Below are 23,251 nucleotides of genomic sequence, written 5' to 3'. Positions count from 1 at the left end.
ATTTCTAGGGATAAAGTCCAGCAATCTGGTTTTAATAAGACTTGCTTGATATTAACCAAGCACATACTCAGATAATGCAGGTGATCTGAAAACCTGCTAAAATTTGAAAGTCACTAGATTAATGACCACTATGCTACAAATATAAAATGAATTCATCAATAATCATAAATTGAATTGTCATGTGGACTAAAACTCTCACATTAGTAAGACTAGTATAATCTTTCCCTAAGAGCCAAATCTCCCTGGGAAGCTGAACATTAATGAAAAGGTTGCTTGGTGAACCTGAAATTAAAGAAGGAGAATCAGATGTATGCTTCATTTCTATTTTTCATTTCCATTTCAACTTCCACTCCCTTGTGGGGATGGACTTATTCTGCTGGACAATAGCCAGTAGTGAAGAGAAGAATCAAGAATGACTGGTACAATTGCTCCCATGCCAAGCCAATTACAAAGCCCACTAGAAGAACGTATCCTACCAAATCCTAGTTTGAACTTCCCTTGAGCAAAAGACATTAACAAGCAGACATCATAGAGTTGCCAACACTTGATTTCTAGACACTGGTTATGACCAAAACAGTCCAAGTATACATGATACACTGATTACTTCCCTTAAATATAATTCTTGTTTGGATATAATAGGTGTTACATTTACCTAGAAAATTGAAAGTGATGCACTGAAACTAAGACCTCTACATTACTTCCTTCAGTGCCCTTGGCTCTTCCACTCCTAAAATCCCAAGAATGCAGAAACAAGGTACTCTCCATCTTCTCTATCTTATTGGCTATGTAATATATCTGAGCATACATAGCTAAACTTTCCACCATGTTATATTTTTATTTGCATGAACCCATATTAATATTAAAATATTACCAGTTTTCATTTTCTTTGATAAAGCCTCCTAGAAAATCCAATTATAATGTAATTTTTAAACTTCCATTTATTTCTTAAATGGACTATATCTATGAATATAGGATACAACATGTTATTTTGAAATATGTATATACTGTGGAATAGCTGAATCAGGGTAATTAACATATGTATTACCTCACATACTTACCTGGTAAGAACACTTAAAATCTACTCTCAGAAATTTTCAAGAATAGAATCCATTGTTATTAACTATAGTCATCATGTTGTTCCATAGATCTCTTAGAATTATTCCTTGTACCTGACCAAAATTTTGTATCCTTTGACCATCTCCCTAATCCCCACTCCCACCCCTAGCCCAACCTCTGGAAACTACTATTAGTCTACTCTCTGCTTCTATGAGTTCAACTTTTTTAGATCCCACATATAAGTGAGAGCATGAGGTAATTTTATGACTTGTAATTTTTAAACTTTACTTATATTTTTATTTTTAATAATTCTATTACTGTCAACTATCACCAGAAAAATCCTCTTTCATCTGAAAGTTTGCCCTTCAATAACCTCTACATATGATCTGAGCAGTGCTGAATAGACACTGCAGTGTGTTCTGTTTCATGTTGATCACTCTCTTCCAATTGATAGATTTCTTCTCCTAGAAATGTTAACATAATTGATTATATTTAAGCTGAACTTTGAGGCTCTTTCTACTCCTGGCCTAGAAGCCATTTTTATTACCTAATCTTACTAACTGTGTTGATTTTTATCGCTTAACTCTCAGTTTTCCAAGGGCTTCTCTGACATATCTGTATCTCCTTTTCATTTTTATCCCCTTTCTTTATGTCTCCAGCAATATAAAAGTCCACATTTATAATGGTGAAGCTATGAGCCTACACGTTCTAAAATTTCTTCTGAGTCGAGGAAAACTATTGTTCAATATGGTTTTGGAATTGGTATATTTGAATTGAGTATGATTCTTAGAAAACTTGCAATCCTGCTCTTCCAAACAAGAGCCAAATGTTAACTAGAATTTTTATTTAATGAAAACAATCTATTCCTGATCCACTAAAAAGACAGCTTATGTTCTAATTGTAGAATATATCATAGTCATTTAGTTACTTTGTCAAATAGTCGTAATATAATTTCAGGTATCTACTGACAGTCAAACTCTTTTTTTTTTTTTTTTTTTTGAGATGGAGTCTCACTGTTTCAACCAGGTTGGGGTGCAGTGGCATGATCTCAGCTCACTGCAACCTCCGCCTCCCAGGTTCAAGCATTCTCCTGCCTCAACCTCCCAGGTAGCTGGGATTACAGGTGGCCACCACCACGCTAGGCTAATTTTTGTATTTTTAGTAAAGACAAGATTTCACAATGTTCACCAGGTTGATCTTGAACTCACCTCAAGTGATCCGCCTGCCTCAGCCACCTAAAGTGCTGGGATTATAGGTGTGAGCCACCATACCTGGCCTAATTAGTCAAAATCTTATGAGAGACTTCTGGTTCCAAAATGGCAGCCAAGAAGCAAGCTAGTTTTACTTTCCCCACCCACAGAAAGCCAAAAGCACTGAGATCAGCACCAGCAATATCCCAGAACTCAAATATGAGGATGAGACAGTTTCTGGGGCCACAGAGAAGTGGGGGGAAAAAAAAATGAATGGTAAGAGAATTGGACTTCCATGGCCACAATGCCTGACACTGCAATCTGCCTTGTAGCAAGCACATGGAAAATTTTCCTCAAACTCATGGTTTCTACACTGGAAAAATTGAGACTGAAGTTGACAACCAACTCCTCCACCATCTTGGATTTCCTGGCAGGAGACCTCATCCTTCCTCAACCTACAGGAAGTTCCATGAGTTCCAGAAGGGAGAAATATCCCCGAGGACAGCCAGAAAGAGAAAGGAGAAGTGACACTACCCTAATTTCCAGCCCTGGAAACTTTGCTCTGTAATCAGCCAAAGGATACACCAAATTAGAGTGGCTGTTCAGCAGCTCCATGCTATAGGAGGTTCACGCCACAGGTCTCCAAGGCACAAATCCCTAGTCAGCCTTCCCACACTGCTGGGTTATCTCCCTTGGGACCTCCCCAGTTTGAGATAGTCAGTGTTCCAGTTACTAAAGCCAATCAAACCTGTGCTTAAAATGTCATCTAGTACCAAAAAAGAGGCATCAGCCTGGAAAAACAAAAAACAAAAAAACAAAAAAAAAAAGAAAAGAAAAGAAAGAAATTTAACAGACTTAACAGATAAATAACAAAGAATCTCTAGGCAAACATGTCCAGTAAAAAACAAAACAAGTCAGAAAGAGAAGGCTAGAATAAATAACTAATTTGTCAATGCAAAGCCATAGATGTGCATCCACAACATACAACAGCAAACAGGGAACCATGACCTACCCAAATGGACAAATCAAGGAACCAGTGACTGACCCTAACAAGATGGTGATATATGAGCTCTTTGACCAAGAATGAAAATAGAACATTTAACAAAACTCAGTGATCTTCAAGATAATGCAGGAAAGCAATCCAGAAATTTATTAGAGAAATTTAACAAAGAGATTAAAGTAATTTAAAAAATCAAACAGAAATCTTGGAACTGAGAAATATACTTACTAAACTGAAAAATTCATTAGAGGGTTTCAACAGAAGAATAGATCAAGTAGAGGAAAGAATTGGTGAGCTTGAAGACAGGCTATTTGAAAACACACAGAGGAGAAAAGAAAAGACAGAATAAAAATAAATGAACACCTACAAGATATAGAAAATTACCTTAAAAGACTAGATCTAAGAAGTATTAATGTTCAAAAGAGAGAAAGAACAAGGGGTAGAAAGCTTATTCAAAACTTTCCAAAATTTGGAAGAGATATTAATATCCAGGTATAGGAAGATCAGAAAGAAAACCAAACAGATTTGACCCAAATAAGACTACCCCAGTTGGGCACAGTGACTCACACCTGTAATCCCAGCTCTTTGGAAGGCCAAGGCAGGCAGATCACCTGAGGTCAGGAGTTCAAGACCAGCCTTGCCAACATGGTGAAACTTTGTCTCTACTAAAAATACAAAAATTAGCCAGCTGTGGTGGCATGCACTTGTAGTCCCAGCTACTTGGGAGGCCAAGACAGGAGAGTCACTTGAACCCAGGAGGCAGAGGTTGCAGTGAGCCAAAGATCATGCCATTGCACTCTAGTCTGGGGAAAAAAAAAACAAACTCCATCTCAAAAAAAAAAAAAAAGACTACCCCAAGGAATATAATAAGCAAACCCTAAAAAGTCAAGGATGAAGAGAGCATCCTAAAAGCAGCAAACAAAAGAAAGCAAATAACAATGAAGCACTTCCAATTCATCTGGCACCAGACTTCTCAACAGAAACCACACTAAAAAGTGAGTGGGATGACATTTTCAAAGTGCTCAAGAAAAGAACCTTACCATCTAAGAATGCTGCATGCAGCAAAGCTATCCTTCAAATATGAAGAAGAGATAAAGTCTTTCCTAGACAAATAAAAGCTGAGAGAATTCACCAGAAGCAGACCTGTCTTGTTAGACATACCAAAGGAAGCACTTCAACCTAAAAACAAAAAACATTAACATGCAAAAAAAATGTTTAAGGTATAAAACCCACTGGTAAAAATAAGTACATGGAAAAACTCAGAGTGCTCTAATACTTTAATGGTGGTATGCAATCCATTCATAACTCTAGTATAAAACCTAAAAGGTAATTCTATCAAAAAACAATAAAAGCTACATCAACCTGTTAAGATATAGGCAATATAAAAATATGTACATTAAAACAACAAAAATTCAAAATGCAGGGGGATGGAGTTAAGGTGTAGATCAAGCTTATACAACCTGTGGCCCATAGGCTTCATGCAGCTCAGGACAGCTTTGAATGCAGCCCAACACAAATTTGTAAACTTTCTTAAAACATTATGGGATTTTTTTGTGACTTTTTTTTTTTTTTTTAGATCATCAACTATCGGTGTTAGTGTATTTTATGTGTAGCTCAAGATAATTCTTCCCCAGGGAAGCCAAAAGATTGGACACCTCTGGTGTAGATGGTTTTTTAAAATTTTTTTCTTTGATTTTTTTTTTTTAATTTATGATCTAAGTTAGGTTGTCATCTCTTTAAAATAACTTGCTATATCTATAAGATGATTTTGTAATTCTCATGGTAACCACAATGCAAAAACCTACATTAGACTCCATAAAAAGCAATAAAACAAAATTTCCAGAGAAAATCACTTAACCATAAAAGAAGAGAGTAAGAATGGAAGAAATAAGTGATAAAAACAATTATAAAACAAGCAACAAAATGGCAGTAGTCAGTCTTTACTTATCAATAACAATAAATGCAAATGGACTCAATTCTCTAATTAAAAGACATTGAGTGGCTGAATGGATGAAGAAACAAGACCTAACTATATGCTGCCTACAAGAAACCCACTTCACCTATAAAGACACACATAGACTGAAAGTGAAGGGAGAGAAAAAGATATTCCATGTATGTAGAAACCATAAAGAGCAGGAGTTCATATAATATAAAAATAAACTACAAGTCAGAGACCACAAAAAGACAATGAAGGTCACTATATAATAATAAAGGGGTCAATTCAGCAAGAGGATATAACAATTATAAATATCTATGTGCCCAACATTTGAGCACTGAAGTATATAAGCAAAAATTAATAGACCTAAGGGAGAAATAGACTGCAATATGATAATAGTAGGAGACTTCAACACCCTTCTCTCAGTAATGGACAGGTTATCCATACAAAAATATCATAAAGAACCATCAAAGTTAAACTACATACTAGACCAAATAGTCCTAACTGACATTTATAGCATTTCACCCACTGCAGCAGAATACACATTCTATTCCTTGGCATATAAAACATTCTCCAAACTAGGCCATATCTTAGGCCACAAAACAAGCCTCAACAAATTCAAAACAGTAGAAATCATATCAAGTATCTTTTGTAACCACAATGAAATAAAACTAGAAATCAATACAAAAGAAACCTCAGAAACTACATAAACACATGGAAATTAAACAACATGCTCTGAAGGAATCAATGAAGAAATTACAAAGGAAATTTTTAAATTTCTTAAAACAAATAAAAATGGAAATACAACATACCCAAATCTATGGTATACAGCAAAAGCAGTACTAAGAGAAAAATATATAGGAATAAATGCCTGTATCAAAAAAGTAGAAAGATTTCAAATAAACAACCTAATGATGCCCCTTCAAGGAGCTAGAAAACCAATAACAAACTAAATCCAAAATTAGTAGAAGGAAAGAAATCATAAAGATCAGAGCAGGAAAAAAAATGAAATTGAGGCTAAAAAGAATACAGAAGATCAACAAAACAAAAAGTTATTTTTCTGGCAAGAAAAACAAAATTTACAAATCCTTAGCTAGACTAACCAAGAAAAAAAAAAGACCTAAGTAAATAAAATCAGACTTAAAAAAAGAAAACAACAATTGAGACCACAGACATACAAAGAATCATTACAGATTATTATAAACAACTATACACTAACAAAATTAGAAAACCTAGAAGAAGTGGGTGAATTCTTGGACACATAAAACCTACCAAGATTCATGGTTTATGAAGAAATAGAAAACTTCAACAAATCAATAGTGAGTTATGAGATTGAACCTGTAAAAAAAGAGTCTTCTATTTATGAAAAGCCCACAATGTAATGGCCTCACTGCTGAATTCTACCAAACATTTAAATAACTAATACCAATTCTACTCAAACTCTTCAAAGAAAATTGAAGCAAAGTGAATATTTCTAAACTCATTCCATGGGGCCAGCGTTACCCTGATGTCAAACCCAGACAAGAGCACAACAAAAAAAGAACACTATCTACCAATATCCCTGATGAACATAGATGCAAAAATTATCAACAAAATACTAGCAAATCAAATTCAACAACACTAAAAAGATCATTCACAACGATTAAGTGGGATTCATCCCAGGGATGCAAGGGTAGTTTAACATATGCAAATCAATAAATGTGATACATCACAATAACAGAACCAAGAACAAAAACTATATGGTCCTTTAAATAGATGCCAGAAAGCATTCTACAAAATTCAACATCCTTTTATTATAAAAGCCCTCAACAAATTGGGCATTGCATGAATACACCTCAAAATAATGAGAGCCATATACAACAAACTCACAGCTAATATTATACTGAACAGGGAAAAATTTAAAGCCATTCCTCTAAGGACTAAAACAAGGCAAGGATGCCTACTTTCACCACTTTTATTCAACCTAATACTGGAAGTCCTGGCCAGAGTGATTAGGCAAAAGAAAGAAATAAGGGGCATCCAAACTAGAGAGGAAGATGTCAAATTAGCCTTGTTTGTAGACATGATCTTATACTTAGAAAAACCTAAAAATTCTGTCAAAAAACGTTTGTTTTTGTTGTCTGTGCTACAAAAAAACTTCAATAAAGTTTCAGGATACAAAATGAACATACAAATATCAGTAGGATTTGTATATACCAACAACAAACAATCTGAAAAGGAAATCATGAAAATAAGCCTATTTTAATAGCTACAAAGAATATAAAATACCTAGGAATTAATTTAACGAAAGAAATGAAAGCTCAATATAAGAAAAAATATAAAATGCTGATTAAAGAAATTAAAAAGGACCCACAAAAATGGAAAGATATTTCATGTTCCTGAATTGGAGGAATTAATATTGTTACAATGACAAATACCACCCAAAGCAATTTACAGAGTCAATGTTATCCCTATCAAAATACCAACAACAATGTGGTCTAGGCAAAGAATTCATGACTAAACCTCAAAAGTATAGGCAACAAAAACAAGAGTAGACAAATGGGACTTAAATTAAAAGGCTTCTGCACAGCAAAAAAATAACAGAGTGAACAGACAACCTGTAGAACGGGAGGAAATATTTGCAAAATGTGCATCCAACAAGAGTCTAATACCCAGAATATACAAGGAACTCAAGCAAGTCAACAGAAACAGAAGACAAATAATCCTATTAAAAAGTGGGCAAAGAACAGAGTACTCAGAAATAATACCACACATCTACAGCCATCTGATCTTTGACAAACCTGACAAAAACAAGAAATGGGGAAAGGATTCCCTATTTAATAAACGGTGCTGGGAAAATTGGCTAGCCATAAGTAGAAAGCTGAAACTGGATCCTTTCCTTACTCCTTATATGAAAATTAATTCAAGATGGATTAGAGACTTAAATGTTAGACCTAATACCATAAAAACTCTAGAAGAAAACCTAGGTAATACCATTCAGGACATAGGCATGGGCAAGGACTTCATGTCTAAAACACCAAAAGCAGCGGCAACAAAAGCCAAAATTGACAAATGGGACCTAATTAAACTGAAGAGCTTCTGCACAGTAAAAGAAACTACCATCAGAGTGAACAGGCAACCTACAGAATGGGAGAAAATTTTGGCAATCTACTCATCTGACAAAGGGCTAATATCCAGAACCTACAAAGAACTCAAACAAATTTACAAGAAAAAAACAACCCCATCAAAAAGTGGGCAAAGGATATGAACAGACATTTCTCAAAAGAAGACATTCATACAGCCAACAGACACATGAAAAAATGCTTATCATCACTGGCCATCAGAGAAATGCAAATCAAAACCACAATGAGATACTATCTCACACCAGTTAGAATGGCAATCATTAAAAAGTCAGGAAACAACAGGTGCTGGAGAGGATGTGGAGAAATAGGAACACTTTTACACTGTTGGTGGGATTGTAAACTAGTTCAACCATTATGGAAAACAGTATGGCGATTCCTCAAGGATCTAGAACTAGAAGTACCATATGACCCAGCCATCCCATTACTGGGTATATACCCAAAGGATTATAAATCATGCTGCTATAAAGACACATGCACACGTATGTTTATTGCAGCACTATTCACAATAGCAAAGACTTGGAAGCAACCCAAATGTCCATCAGTGAGAGACTGGATTAAGAAAATGTGGCACATATACACCATGGAATACTATGCAGCCATAAAAAAGGATGAGTTTGTGTCCTTTGTAGGGACATGGATGCAGCTGGAAACCATCATTCTCAGCAAACTATCGCAAGAACAGAAAACCAAACACCACATGTTCTCACTCATAGGTGGGAACTGAACAATGAGATCACTTGGACTCGGGAAGGGGAACATCACACACCGGGGCCTATCACGGGGAGTGGGGAAGGGGGAGGAATTGCATTGGGAGTTATACCTGATGTAAATGACGAGTTGATGGGTGCAGCACACCAACATGGCACAAGTATACATATGTAACAAACCTGCACGTTATGCACATGTACCCTAGAACTTAAAGTATAATAATAATAAAATAAATAAATAAATAAATAAAGTGGGCAAAAACTAACGCAGGAACAGAAAACCAAACACCACATGTTCTTACTTATAAGTAGGAGCTGAACAATGAGAATACATGAACACAGGGAAGGGAACAACACACACTGGGGCCTTTCAGTGTTTGCAGGAGGGAGAGCATCAGGATAAATAGCTAATGCATGCAGGGCTTAATACCTGGGTGATGGGTTGATAGGTGCAGCAAACCACCATGGCACATGTTAACTATGCAACAAACCTGCACGTCCTGCACATGTATCCTGAAACTTAAAATTTAAATTTTTTAAAAAAAGTGAGCAAAGGATATAAACATTTTTCAAAAGAAGACAAATAGTCAACAGATATATTTTTAAAATACTCTACATCACTAATCACTAGAGAAATGCAAATTAAAACCACAATGTAATATCATCTTATACCAGTCAGAACGGCTACTATTAAAAAGTCAAAAAATAACAGATGTTGGCGAGGATGTGGAGATGAGAAAACTCTTAAACACTGTTGGTAGGAATGTAAATTAGTACAACCTCTATGGAAAATGGTATGGAGATATTTCAAAGAACTAAAAATAGAACTATCATTAGACCCAGCAATTCCACTACTGGGTATCTTCCAAAAGGAAAAGAAATCAGTATACCAAAAAGATACCTGCTCTTGCATGCTTATCACAGCACTATGCACAACAGCTAAGATATGGAATCAACCTAAATGTCCATCAATGGATGGTCAGATAAAGAAAACATGGTGTATATATACACAATGGGATATTATTTAGCCATAAAAAAGAATGAAGTCATGTTTTTTGCAGCAATGTGGATGGAACTGGAGGTAATCACGTTAAATGAAAGAAGTCAGACACAGAAAGACAAATATCACATGTTCTCACTACAAGTAGGTGTTACAAAAGGTATACATGTGAATGCAGAGTGTGGAATGATATTCTAGATAATGAAGACTCAGAGAGGGAGCAGGGAAAGGAGATGATGAGAAATTACTTAATGGGTACCATATATGTTGTTCAGGTGATGGATGCCCTAAAACCCCTGACCTGACCACTACACATGTAACAAAATTGCACTTATACCCCATAAATTTATTTTTATATATATATATATATATATATATATATATATATATATATATATATATATAATTCAACATCAGAGTTCAAATAGGGGCATGCACTGCAAGTCATGTGTGAGGTATCTTGGAGTAAATACTGTGTTCCAGTTCCTCCTTTCTTAGATGCTCCTTCTCTTCCTACTCCCTAAATATTATGAGATAATTAAACATGTTGTGAAGTAACCTTTGTGAAAGAACACACTTGAGACTATAGTTGGTATCGTGGTCATTATAGTCTGAGTCTACGTATGCAACAAAACTGCAATTGTACCCCATGAATTTATATAAATAAAAAAATTTAAAAATTTAAAATAAAAAACAACAAAATACCAATGACATCCTTCACAGAAATAGAAAAAAAGTCCTAAAATTTATATGGAACCACAAAAGATCCCAAATAGCCATGGCAAATAATATAGTTTCTGGTGAAGGTAGTGAATATGTCTCATGAGATCTGATGGAGTTTTTTTGTTTGGTTTTTTTTTTTTTTTGGAGAGTTTCACTCTGTCACCCAGGCTGGAGTGCAGTGGCACGATCTTGGCTCACTGCAACCTCTGCCTCCTGGGTTCAAGCAATTCTCCTGCCTCAGCCTCCTGAGTAGCTGGGACTATAGGTGCATGCCGGCACACCTGGCTAATTTTTTGTATTTTAGTAAAGACAGGGTTTCACCATGTTGCCCAGGCTGGTCTTGAACTCCTGAGCTCAGGCAATCCACCTACCTCAGTCTCCTAAAGTGCTAGGATTACAGGTGTGAGCCGCCATCCCTGGCTGAGATCTGGTGGTTTTCTAAAGGGCAGTTCCCCTGCACATGCTGTCTTGCCTGCTGCCATGTAAGATGTGCCTTTGTTCCTCCTTCACCTTCCACCATGATTGTGAGGTCTCCCTAGTCATGTGGAATTGTGAGTACATTAAAACTCTTGTTCTTAATAAATTACCTAGTCTCGGGTGTGTCCTTATGGCAGCATGAGAATGGACTAATACAGTAAACTGGTACCAGTAGAGTGAGGTACTATCATAAGGATAGCTAAAAATATGGAAGCAACTTTGGAATTGGGTAACAAACAGAGGTTGGTCCAGTTTGGAGGGCTCAGAAGAAATTACGAAAATGTGGGAAAGTTTGGAACTTCCTAGAGACTTGGAGGGTTCAGAAAACAGGAAGATGTGGGAAAGTTTGGAGCTTCCTAAAGATTTGTTGAATGGTTTTGACCAAAATGCTAGTAGTGATATGGACAATAAAGTTCAAGCTGAGGTGGTTCTGGATAGAGATGAGGTACTTATTGGGAACTAGAGCAAAGGTGATTGTTGCTATACATTAGCAAAGAGAATGGCAGCATTTTACCCCTGCCCTAGAGATCTGTGAAACTTTGAACTTGAGAGAGATGATTTACAGTATCTGGTGGAAAAAGTTTCTAAGCACCAAAGTGTTCAAGATGTGACTTGGGTGCTCTTTTATTAAAAGCATTCAGTTTTATTCATTCACAAAGATATGGTTTGGAATTGGAACTTATGTTTAAAAGGGAAGCAGCAGATAAAAGTTGGGAAAATTTTCAGCCCGATGAAGAGGAAAAGAAAAACCCATTTTCTGAGGAGAATTTCAAGTCAGCTGCAAAAAATTGCATAAGTAATAAGAAGCCAAATCTTAATCACCAGGACAATGGAGAAAATGTCTCCAGGGTATGTTGGAGCTCTTCAAGGCAGCCCCTCTCATCACAGGTCTAGAGACCTAGGGGAAAAAAATGGATTTCACAATCAGGGACCAGGGCCTTACTGCTTTGTTCAGTCTTGGGACTTGGTGCCCTGCATCCCAACCACGGCTAAAAGAGGCCAATGTACAGCTCAGGATGTTGCTTCAAAGGGTGCAGGCCCCAAGCCTTGGCAGTTTATATGTGGTATTGTGCCTGTGGGTACACAGAAGTTAAGAATTGAGGTTTGGGAACCTCTGCCTATATTTCAGAGGATGTATGGAAATGCCTGGATGTCCAGGCAGAAGTTTTCTGCAGGATTGGAGCCCTCATAGAGAACCTCTGTTGGGGTAGTGCAGTAGTGAAAGTGTGGTGCGAACCCCCACACAGAGTCCCCACTGGGATACTGGCTAGTAGAGCTGTGAGAAGAATGCCATTGAACTCCAGACCCCAGAACGATAGATCCACTGACAGATAGCACCATGCACCTAGAAAAGCTGCAAACAATCAATGCCAGCCCATGAAAACAACCAGAAGGGGGCCTGTGCCCTGCAAAGCTACAGGGGCAGAGCTGCCCAAGACCATGGGAATCCACCTCTTGCATCAGTGTAACCTGGATGTGAGACATGGAGCCAAAAAAGATCATTTTAGAGCTTTAAGATTTGACTGCACTGCTGGATTTCAGACTTGCATGGGGTGCCCACAGCCTCTCTGCTTTAGCAAATTTCTCCCATTTGGAACAGGTATATTTATCCACTGCCTGTACCTCCTCTGTATCTAGGAAGTAACTAACTTGCTTTTATTTCACAGGCTATAGGCAGAAGGGTCTTGCCTTGTCTCAGATGAGACTTTGGACTGTGGACTGTTGAGTTAATGTTGAAATGAGTTAAAACTGTTGGGAAGGCATGATTGGTTTTGAAACGTGAGGACGTGAGATTTGGGAGGGGCTGGAGTGGAATGATATGGCTTGGCTGTGTCCCTACCCAAATCTCATCTTGAATTGTAGCTCCCATAATTCCCACATGCATAGGAGGGAGCCAGTGGGAGGTAATTGAATCATGAGGGCAAGTTTTTCCCATGCTGTTCTCGTGATAGTGAATAAGTCTCATGAGATCTGATTGTTTCATGAAGGGCAGCTCCCCTGCCCATGCCCTCTTGCCTGCCACCATGTAAGATGTACCTTTGCTTCTCCTTCTCCTTCACCTTCCACCATGATTGTGAGGCCTCCCCAGCCATGTGAACTTTGAGTCCATTAAATCGCTTTTTCTTTATAAATTACCCAGTCTCAGGTATTTCTTAACAGCAGTATGAATACAGACTAATACAGCAATCATAAGCAAAAAGAGCAAAGCTGGAAGCATCACACAACCTGACTCCAAAAAAACTACAAAGCTATAATAACCAAATCACCAAGGCACTGATACACCAGTATCAGATACATAGACCAACAGAAGAAAATAAAGAATCTAGATATAAATCTATGCATTTACCACCAATTCATTTTTGACAGAGGCAGCAAGCATATACATTGGGGAAAGAACAGTTCTTCAACAAATGGTACTGGAGAAACTAGATAACCATATACTCGAATGAAACTAGACCTCTATCTCTCATCATATATAAAAATCAACTCAAAATGGATTAGAGTTTCAAATATAAGACCTGAAACAATGAAATTACTAGAAGAAAATTTTGGGGAAACCTCCAGGATATTGGTCTGGGCATAAATTTTTGGTATAAGACCTCAAAGCACAGGCAACAAAAGCAAAAATAGAAAAATAGGATTATATTTTTAAAGAGGTTCTGAACTGCACAGGAAACAGTCAACAGAATAAAGAGACAAATCACAGAAAAGAGAAAATATTTGCAAACTATCCATCTGACAAGGACTTAATAACCAGAATATATATAAGCTCAAATAATTCAATAGTAAAACAAATAATCCAATTACTAATGGGCAAATGATCTGAAGAAACATTTCTCAAAACATATAAACGACCAACAGGTATTTGAAAAAATGCTCATAATTGCTAATCAGAGGAAGGCCAATTAAAGCCACAATGAGATACCATCTTACTGCAGTTAAAATGGCTTTGATCAAAAAGATAGGGAAAGGGGATGCTGGTTAATGTGTAGAGAAGGGGGAACCTTCATATGCTGTTTGTGAGAATGTAAATTAGTACAGCCACAAAGGAAAACAGTATGGCAGTTCCTCAAAAAACTAAAAATACAGCTACCATACAATCTAGCAATTTCACTACTATGCATATATCCAAAAGAAAAGAAATTAAGGTATCTAAGAGATATACACACTCTCATGCAGCACTATTCACAGTAGTTAAAATATGGAATCAATCCATCAATGGATAAGTTTTTAAAATGTGGTATGGTGTGTATATGGGTGGAATATTATTCTGCCATAAAAAAGAATAAAATCCTGTCATTTGTGGCAACATGGATGAAACTGTAGGTCATTATGTTAAGTGAAATAAGCCAAGCACAGAAAGGCAAATATTGGATGTTTCCACTCATCTGAGGACTAAAAACGTGCATCTAATAATGATAGGGTGTAGACTGGTAGTTACCAGAGGCTACAAAGGGTGAAGGGAGAAGGGGATAAGAGGCTTATGCATGAGTACAAATATACCATTAAATAGAGGCAAGAAGACCTAGTGTTTGACAGATCAGCAGGGTGACTACAGTTAACAATAACCTATTATCCATTTCAAAGTAGCTGTAAGAGAATAATTATAGCATTAATAATGTTCCTAGCATTAAAAAGATATATATTTAAGATGATGGACATCCCAATTACCCTGATCTGATCTTTGTACTTTTTATGAACATATAAAAGTATCACATGAACCCTGAAAATATGTACCTCTATTATGTATCAATTTAGAACATTAAAAAATTACAGAAATAAGAAAGTGTTTGTGAGGTTTTGAGAACAGAGACTGTCCTGTTCATCTTTGCATGCTCAGCAATAGCTCACAGTAGGTACTCAGTGGGATAAAGGGAGATGGAAGAAAGGAAAAAAGAAAGGAAAGGAATCTGAGTCCTGCCACAGTAAAGATTTATTCATTTATTAAACAATACTTACTGGTATATTTTATAGTTATTAGAAATCCATCTCCCATTGTGTTGGTAAAGTCTAGCATGTCTGGGAAAGAGAGAGATTAAAAACACTGGCTTTAAAAAATGAAAGTAAAATAGGTCAATGACCCTGTGAATGTTGCTAAAGTGGCCCAGGCCACTTCATGGAGGAGAGGAACACTCCTCTGGATCTCTGTGTAGACACCCATCCTATTCTTGTACCAGAGCCATGGCTTGCGAACCAGCCCAGACCACAGACAAAATTTGGTTTTAGATAGGGTATTTTGTTCATCCACTTCAATAAGAGTGCAGTGATAGGCATGAAAATGAGGAACGGAATAGTAATTCACTTGGGTGATGGCCCAGAGGATGAGCTGCACTTCTTCATGACTCTCCTTTGGGCTTGAGCTCATCAAATTCACATAAATGTCCATAAAGACAGAATCTCAGTAGGACTGGTCCTCAGTGAACATCCATTCCAGCCCTGCCCAGTGCCCAAGTCTTTTCTCAGTTGTCCCAGAGAACGGACATCAAGCCTTTGCCTGAGCATCCTAGCAGAGAAACAGGACTGTTTCAAATAGCCCATCCCATTTCAAACTCTTCGTTGTTTGAAATTCTTAATTGTAATTACTGAAGTTCTTTCAGGTAATGAGCCTTCTTTGTGTGAAAAGAGTCTTTCACTAGTCTCAATTCCCACATCCGTAAAATGAGGATAATAATAATACTGATCCTCAAAGAATTGCCATGGGTATTAGCACATAGTACTTAACACATAGAAAGTGCTTAGTAAAAGCTCACTTTTATTATTCTCATTTAAAATTTAGGAGGGAAAATGATTTTTCCCTTTCTAATACTGTCCCCAGCCTCCAGATAAACTTGATTTGAAGATAAAGAACGAAATTTCAGTAATGGCAATGAGAGAAGCTCATAAGTTAGAAGGCAAAGGCTTTGATATGAGTTGACTAATGACTCAAAACAAATCACTCCAAAACTTAGTGGCTTAAAACAACATATATTTGATCTGGGGGAAGAATAGTTGCTGAGATGGCCGAATAGGAACAGCTCCGATCTGCAGCTCCCAGTGAGATCAATGCAAAAGGCAGGTGTTTTTTGCATTTTCAAGTGACGTACTCAGCTCATCTCACTGGGACTGATTAGACAGTGGGTGAAGCCCATGGAGGGCAAACCAAAGCAGAGTAGGGTGTCACCTCACCCAGGAAGTGCAAGGGGTCAGGGAACTCCCTCCCCTAGCCAAGGGAAGCTGAGAGGGACTGTGCCATGAGGAATAGTGTGTTCTGGCTCAGATACCATGTTTTTCCCATGATCTTGGCAACCCACAGACCAGAAGATTCCCTCCAGTGCATACACCAACAGGGCCATGGGTTTCAAGCACAAAACTGGGTGGCCGTTTGGTCAGACACTGAGCTAACTGCAGGAGTTTTTTTTTTTTTTTCATACCCCAGTGGCACCTGGAACACCAGAGAGACAGAACTGTTCCCTACCCTGGAAAAGGGGCTGAAACCAGGGAGCCAAGTGGTCTAGTTCAGCAGATCACACACACACGGACCCCAACAAGCTAAGATCCACTGGCTTGAAATTCTTGCTGCCAGCACAGCAGTCTGAGGTTGACCTGGGATGCTTGAGTTTGGTGAGGGGAGGGGCGTCCGCCATTACTGAGGCTTGAGTAGGCAGTATTCCCCTCACAGTGTAAACAAAGCCTCTGGGTAGTTCGGACTCAGCAGAGCCAACTGAAGCTCAGCAAAGCTGCTGTAGCCAGACTGCCCCTCTAGATTCCTCCTCTCTGGGCAGGGCATCTCTGAGAAAAAGGCAGAAGCCCCAGTCAGGGGCTTATAGATAAAACTCCCATCTCCCTGGGACAGAGCACCTGGGGGAAGGGGTGGCTGTGGGCGCAGCTTCAGCAGACTTAAATGTTCCTGCCTGCCAGGTCTGAAGAGAGCAGCAGATCTCCCAGCACAGCACTAGAGCTCCGCTAAGGAACAGACTGCCTCCTCAAGTGCATTCCTGACCCCCATACCTCCAGACTGGAGGACACCTCCCAGCAGGGGTAGACAGACACTTCATACAGAGGAGCTCCAGCTGGCATCTGGCGGGTGCCTCTCTAGGATGAAGCTTTCAAAGGAAGGAACAGGCAGCAATCTTTGCTGTTCTGTAGCCGCCACTGGTGATACCCAGACAAATAGGGTCTGGAGTGGACCTCCAGCTGACTTGCAGCAGAGGAACCTGATTGTTAGAAGGAAAACTAACAAACAAAAAGGAATAGCATCAACATCAACAAAAAGAACGTCCACACAGAAACCCCATCCGAAGGTCACCAACATGAAAAAGCAAAGGTAGATAAGCCCATGAAGATGAGGAAAAAACAGTGCAAAAAGGCTGAAAATTCAAAAAACCAGAATGCCTCTTCTCCTCCAAAGCATCACAAATCCTCCCAGACGAGGGAACAAAACTGGATGGAGAATTAGTTTGATGAACAGACAAAAGTAGATGGGTAATAAGATGGGTAATAAGAAACTCTTCCAAGCTAAAGGAGCATGTTCTAACCAGATGCAAGGAAGCTAAGAACCAAGAAAAAGGGTTAGACAAATTGCTAACTAGAATAACCAGTAGAGAGAACATAAATAGCCTGATGGAGATGAAAAACACAGCACCAGAACTTCGTGAAGCATACACAAGTATCAATAGCCGAAATGATCAAGCAGAAGAAAGGATATCAGAGATTGAAGATCAACTTAATGAAATAAAGCATAAAGGCAAGATTAGAGAAATGAAATGGAATGAACAAAGCCTCCAAGAAATATAGGACTATGTGAAAACACCAAGCCTATGTTTGATTGGTGTACCTGAAAGTGACAGGGAAGATGGAACTAAGCTGGAAAACACTCTTCAGGATATCATCCAGGAAACTTCTCCAACCTAGCAATACAGGCCAACATTCAAATTCAGGAAATACAGAGAACACCAAAAAGACACTTCTCAAGAACAGCAACCTCAAGACACATAATCATCAGATACACCAAGGTTAAAATGAAGGAAAAAATGTTAAGGGAAGCCAGAGAGAAAGGTCAGGTTACCCATAAAAGAAAGCCCATCAGACCAACAGTGCATCTCTCTGCAGAAACCCTACAAGCCAGAAGACAGTGAGAGTCAATATTCACATTCTTAAAGAAAAGAATTTTCAAACCAGAATTTCATATCCAGCCAAACTAAGTTTCATAAGCAAAGGAGAACTAAAATCATTTATAGACAAGCAAACGCAGAGATATTTTGTCACCCCCAGGCCTGCCTTACAAGAGTTACTGAAGGAAGCATTAAACATAGAAAAAAAAGGTACCAGCCACTGTGAAAACATACCGAATTGTAAAGATCCACACTATAAAGAAACTGCATCAACTAATGGTCATCACACCAGCTAGCATCATAATGACAGGATCAAATTCACACCCAACAATATTAACCCTAAACATAAACAGGCTAAATGCCCCAATGAAAAGCACAGACAGGCCAATTGGATAAAGAGTGAAGACCCATTGATGTGATGTATTCAAGAGACACATCTCATGTGCAAAGACATATAGGTTCAAATTAAAGGGATAGAGGAATATTTACCAAGCAAATGGAAAGCAAAAACAAAAGCAGGGGTGGCAACCCAAGTCTCTGATAAAACAGACTTTAAAACAAGAAAGATCAAAAGAGACAAAGAAGGGCATTACATAATGTTAAAGGGATCAATGTAACAAGAAGAGCTAACTATACTAAATATATATGCACCCAATACAGGAGCACCCAGATTCACAAAGCAAGTTCTCAGAGACCTACAAAGACACGTAGACTCCTAACAATAACAGTGGGGGACTTTAACACCCACTGTCAATATTAGACAGATCAAAGAGACAGAAAATTAACAAGTATATCCAGGACTTTAACTCAGCTCTCGACCAAGTGGACCTAATAGACATCTACAGAACTCTCCACGCCAAATCAACAGAATATACATTCTTCTCAGAACCACATCATACTTATTCTAAAACTGACCACATAATTGGAAGTAAAACACTCCTCAGCAAATGCAAAAGAATAGAAATCCTAACGCTCTCTCAGACCACAGTGCAATCAAATTAGAACTCAGGATTAAGAAACTTACTCAAAACCATACAATTACATGGAAACTGAAAAACCTGCTCCTAAGTGACTACTGAGTAAATAACGAACGAAATGAAGGCAGAAATAAATAAGTTCCTTGAAAGCAATGAGAACAAAGATACAATGTACCAGAATCTCTGGGACACAGCCAAAGCAGTGTTTAGAGGGAAATATACGGTACTAAATGCCCATAAGAGAAAGCAAGACAGATCTAAAATCAACACCCTAACATTGCAATTAAAAGAACCAGAGAAGCAAGAGCAAACAAATTCAAAAGCTAACAGAAGACAAGAAGTAACTAAGATCAGAGCAGAATTGAAGGATATAGAGACACGAAAGACCCTTCAAGAAAACCAGTGAACCCAGGAGCTGTTTTTCTGAAAAGATCAAGGAAATAGACCATTACCCAGACTAAGAAGAAAAGAGAGAAGAATCAAATAGAAACAATAAAAAAATGATAAAGGGGATATCACCACTGATCCCACAAACCACCATCAGAGAACACTATAAACACGTCTATGCAAATCAACTAAAAAATCTAGAAGAAATGGATAAACTATGGACACATCTACCCTCCCCTAAGACTAAATCACAAAGAAGTTGGATCAGTGAATAGACCAATAATAAGTTCTGAAATTGAGGCACTAATTAATGGTCTACCAACACCACCAACAACAAAAAAGCCCAGGATCAGATGGCTTCACAGCTGAATTCTACCAGAGGCACAAAGAGGAGCTGGTACCATTCCTTCTGAAACTATTCCAAACAATAGAAAAAGAGAGACTCCTCCCTAACTCATTGTGTGAGGCCAGCAACATCCTAATACCAAAACCTGGCAGAGACAAAACAAAAAAATAAAATTTCAGGCCAATATTCCTGATGAACTTTGATGCAAAAATCCTCAATAAAATACTGGCAAACCTGATTCAACAGCACACCAAAAAGCTTATTCACCACAATCAACTTGGCTTCATCCCTGGTATGCAACACTGGTACATATGCAAATCAATAAATGTAATCCGTCACATAAACAGAACCAATGACAAAAACCACATGATTCTCTCAATAGATGCAGAAAAGGCCTTTGACAAAATTAAATAGCCCTTCATGCTAAAAACTCTCAATAAACTAGGTATAGATGGAACATATCTCAAAATAATAAGAGCTATTTATGACAAACCTACAGCCAATAACATATTGAATGGGCAAAAGCTGGAAGCATTCACTTTGAAAACCAGCACAACACAAGAATGCCCTCTCTCACCACTGCTATTCAACATACTATTGGAAGTTCTGGCCAGGGCAATCAGGCAAGAGAAAGAAATAAATCATATTCAAATAGGACTAGTAGAAGTCAAATTGTCTCTGTTTGCAGATGACACAATTGTATATTTAGAAAACCCCATCATCTCAGCCCAAAACTCCTTAAGTAGATAAGCAACTTCAGCAAAGTCTCAGGATATAAAATCGATGTACAAAAATCACAAGCATTCCTATACACCAAGAACAGACAAACAGAGAGCCAAATCATGAGTGAACTCCCATTAACAATTTCTACAAAGAGAATAAAATACCTAGAAATACAACTTACATGGGATGTGAAGGACCTCTCGGAGGAGAACTACAAACAACTGCTCAAGGAAATAAGAGAGGGCACAAACAAATGGAAAAACATTCCATGCTGCTGCATAGAAAGAATCAATATAGTGAAAATGGCCACATTGCCCAAAGTAATTTATAGATTCAATGCTATCTTCATCAAGCTACCACTGACTTTCTTCACAGAATTGGAAAAAACTACTTTAAATTTCATATGGAAATAAAAAAGAGCCCATATGGCCAAGACAATCCTAAGCAAAAAGAACAAGGCTGGAGACATCACGCTACCTGACTTCAAACTATACTACAAGGCTACAGTAACCAAAACAGCATGGTACTGGTACCAAAACAGACATATAGACCAATGGAACAGAAATAACACCACATATCTACAACTATCTGATCTTTGACAAACCTGAAAAAAACAAGCAATGGGGAAAAGGATTCCCTATTTAATAAATGGTGTTGGGAAAACTGACTAGCCATATGCAGAAAACTGAATCTGGACCCCTTCCTTACACCTTAAACAAAAATTAACTCAAGATGGATTAATGACTTAAACATAAGACATAAAACCATAAAATTCCAGAAGAAAACCTGGGCAATACCATTCAGGACATAGGCATGGGTAAAGATTTCATGACTAAAACACCAAAAGCAATGGTAACAAAAGCCAAAATTGACAAATGGGATATAATTAAACTAAAGATCTTCTGCACAGCAAAAGAAGCTATCATCAGAGTGAACAGGCAACCTACAGAATGGGAGAAAATTTATTCAATCTGTCCATCTGACAAAGTGCTAATATCCCAAATCTACAACAACCTTAAACAAATTAACAAGAAAAAAAACAACAACTCCATCAAAAACTGAGCAAAATATGACCAGACACTTCTCAAAAGAAGACATTTATGCAGCCAACAAATGTATGAAAAAAGATCATCACTGGTCATTAGAGAAATGCAAATCAAAACCACAATGAGATACCATCTCACGCCAGTTAGAATGAGGATCATTAAAAAGTCAGGAAACAACAGATGCTGGAGAGGATGTGGAGAAATAGGAATGCTTTTACACTGTTTGTGGGAGTGTAAATTAGTTCAACTATTGTGAAAGACAGTGTGGTGATTCCTCAAGGATCTAGAACTAGAAATACCATTTGACCCAGTCATCCTATTATTGGGTATATACCCAAAGGATTATAATTCATTCTACTATAAAGACACATGCACATGTATATTTACTGCGGCACTATTCACAATAGCAAAGACTTGGAACCAACCCAAATGCCCATCAATGATAGACTGGATAAATAAAATGTGGCACATATACACCATGGAATACTAAGCAGCCATAAAAAAGGATGAGTTCCTGTCCTTTGCAGGGACATGGATGAAACTGGAAACCATCATTCTCAGCAAATTAACACAGGAACAGAAAACCAAACATCATATGTTCTCACTCATAATTGGGAGTTGAACAATGAGAACACACGGACACAAGGAGGGGAACATCACACACTGGGGCCTGTTAGTGGGTGGGGTACTAGGGGAGGGATAGCATTAGGAGAAATACTTAATGTAGACTACTGGTTAATGGGTGCGGCAAGCTACCATGGCCTGTGTATACTATGTAACAGATCTGTACGTTCTGCACATGTATCCCAGAACTTATAGTACAAAACAAACAACAACAACAAAAAACACATACATTTCTCATGTCAGAGACTTTGTGGTCAGGAATCCTGGTGTGGCTTCAGAGAATCTGCCTCCAAGTTCTCTCACATGGTTGCCGGTTGACCTCATGTTCTTACTGTCTGTTGGAGAGACATTGGTTCCTTGTCACATATGAATCTCTCCTAGGGCAGCTAACAACATGCTAGTTGGTTTTTCTCAGAGCCAGTGAGAAAGAAAGATAAGACAGAAGCCACAGTTTTTTGGTAACCTAATCTCAAAAAGTGTATCCCATTATTTTTACTGCATTCTGTTGGTTAGAAATGACTCAGTAAGTGCAGCCCACATTCAAGGCAGGGGGTGTATGATACAAGAATGTGGACATCAGGAGGCAGAGATCACCAGGGATTATCTTAAAAACTGCCTGTCACAGTGAGGTTATGCCATCTTGTCATGAAGGGTACACACACACACACACAAACACACAGAGTCTACTCCCAGACTCACAGCTTTGAGTGTTGAGAAAGATCAGGGGCATCATTGGTAAGGAACTATAAAATGTCAGAGTGGGAAAGGATCTTAGACCTTATCTGAGCCAGCCGCCTTACCTTACATGTGAGAAAGTCTAAACCCACAGAAGTTAAGTGGTCTGCC

The 23,251-nt window shown here is 38.0% G+C and overlaps 1 long non-coding RNA gene across 1 annotated transcript in view; it reads right to left on the bottom strand.

Moving 5' to 3' along the window:
• LOC103229070 (uncharacterized) overlaps nucleotides 1–22,898 on the bottom strand; it is a 50,305-nt gene extending 27,407 nt beyond the window's left edge. The window contains exon 1 of the long non-coding RNA XR_012090969.1: nucleotides 22,635–22,898. This is a non-coding gene — a long non-coding RNA (uncharacterized lncRNA). The remainder of the gene's footprint in view (nucleotides 1–22,634) is intronic.
• Between the last annotated feature and the right edge of the window lie 353 nt (nucleotides 22,899–23,251).

This window comes from Chlorocebus sabaeus, chromosome 24, assembly GCF_047675955.1.
Source record: "Chlorocebus sabaeus isolate Y175 chromosome 24, mChlSab1.0.hap1, whole genome shotgun sequence".
Lineage (NCBI taxonomy): Eukaryota > Metazoa > Chordata > Mammalia > Primates > Cercopithecidae > Chlorocebus > Chlorocebus sabaeus.
This window is presented reverse-complemented; position numbering and strand designations above follow the sequence as displayed.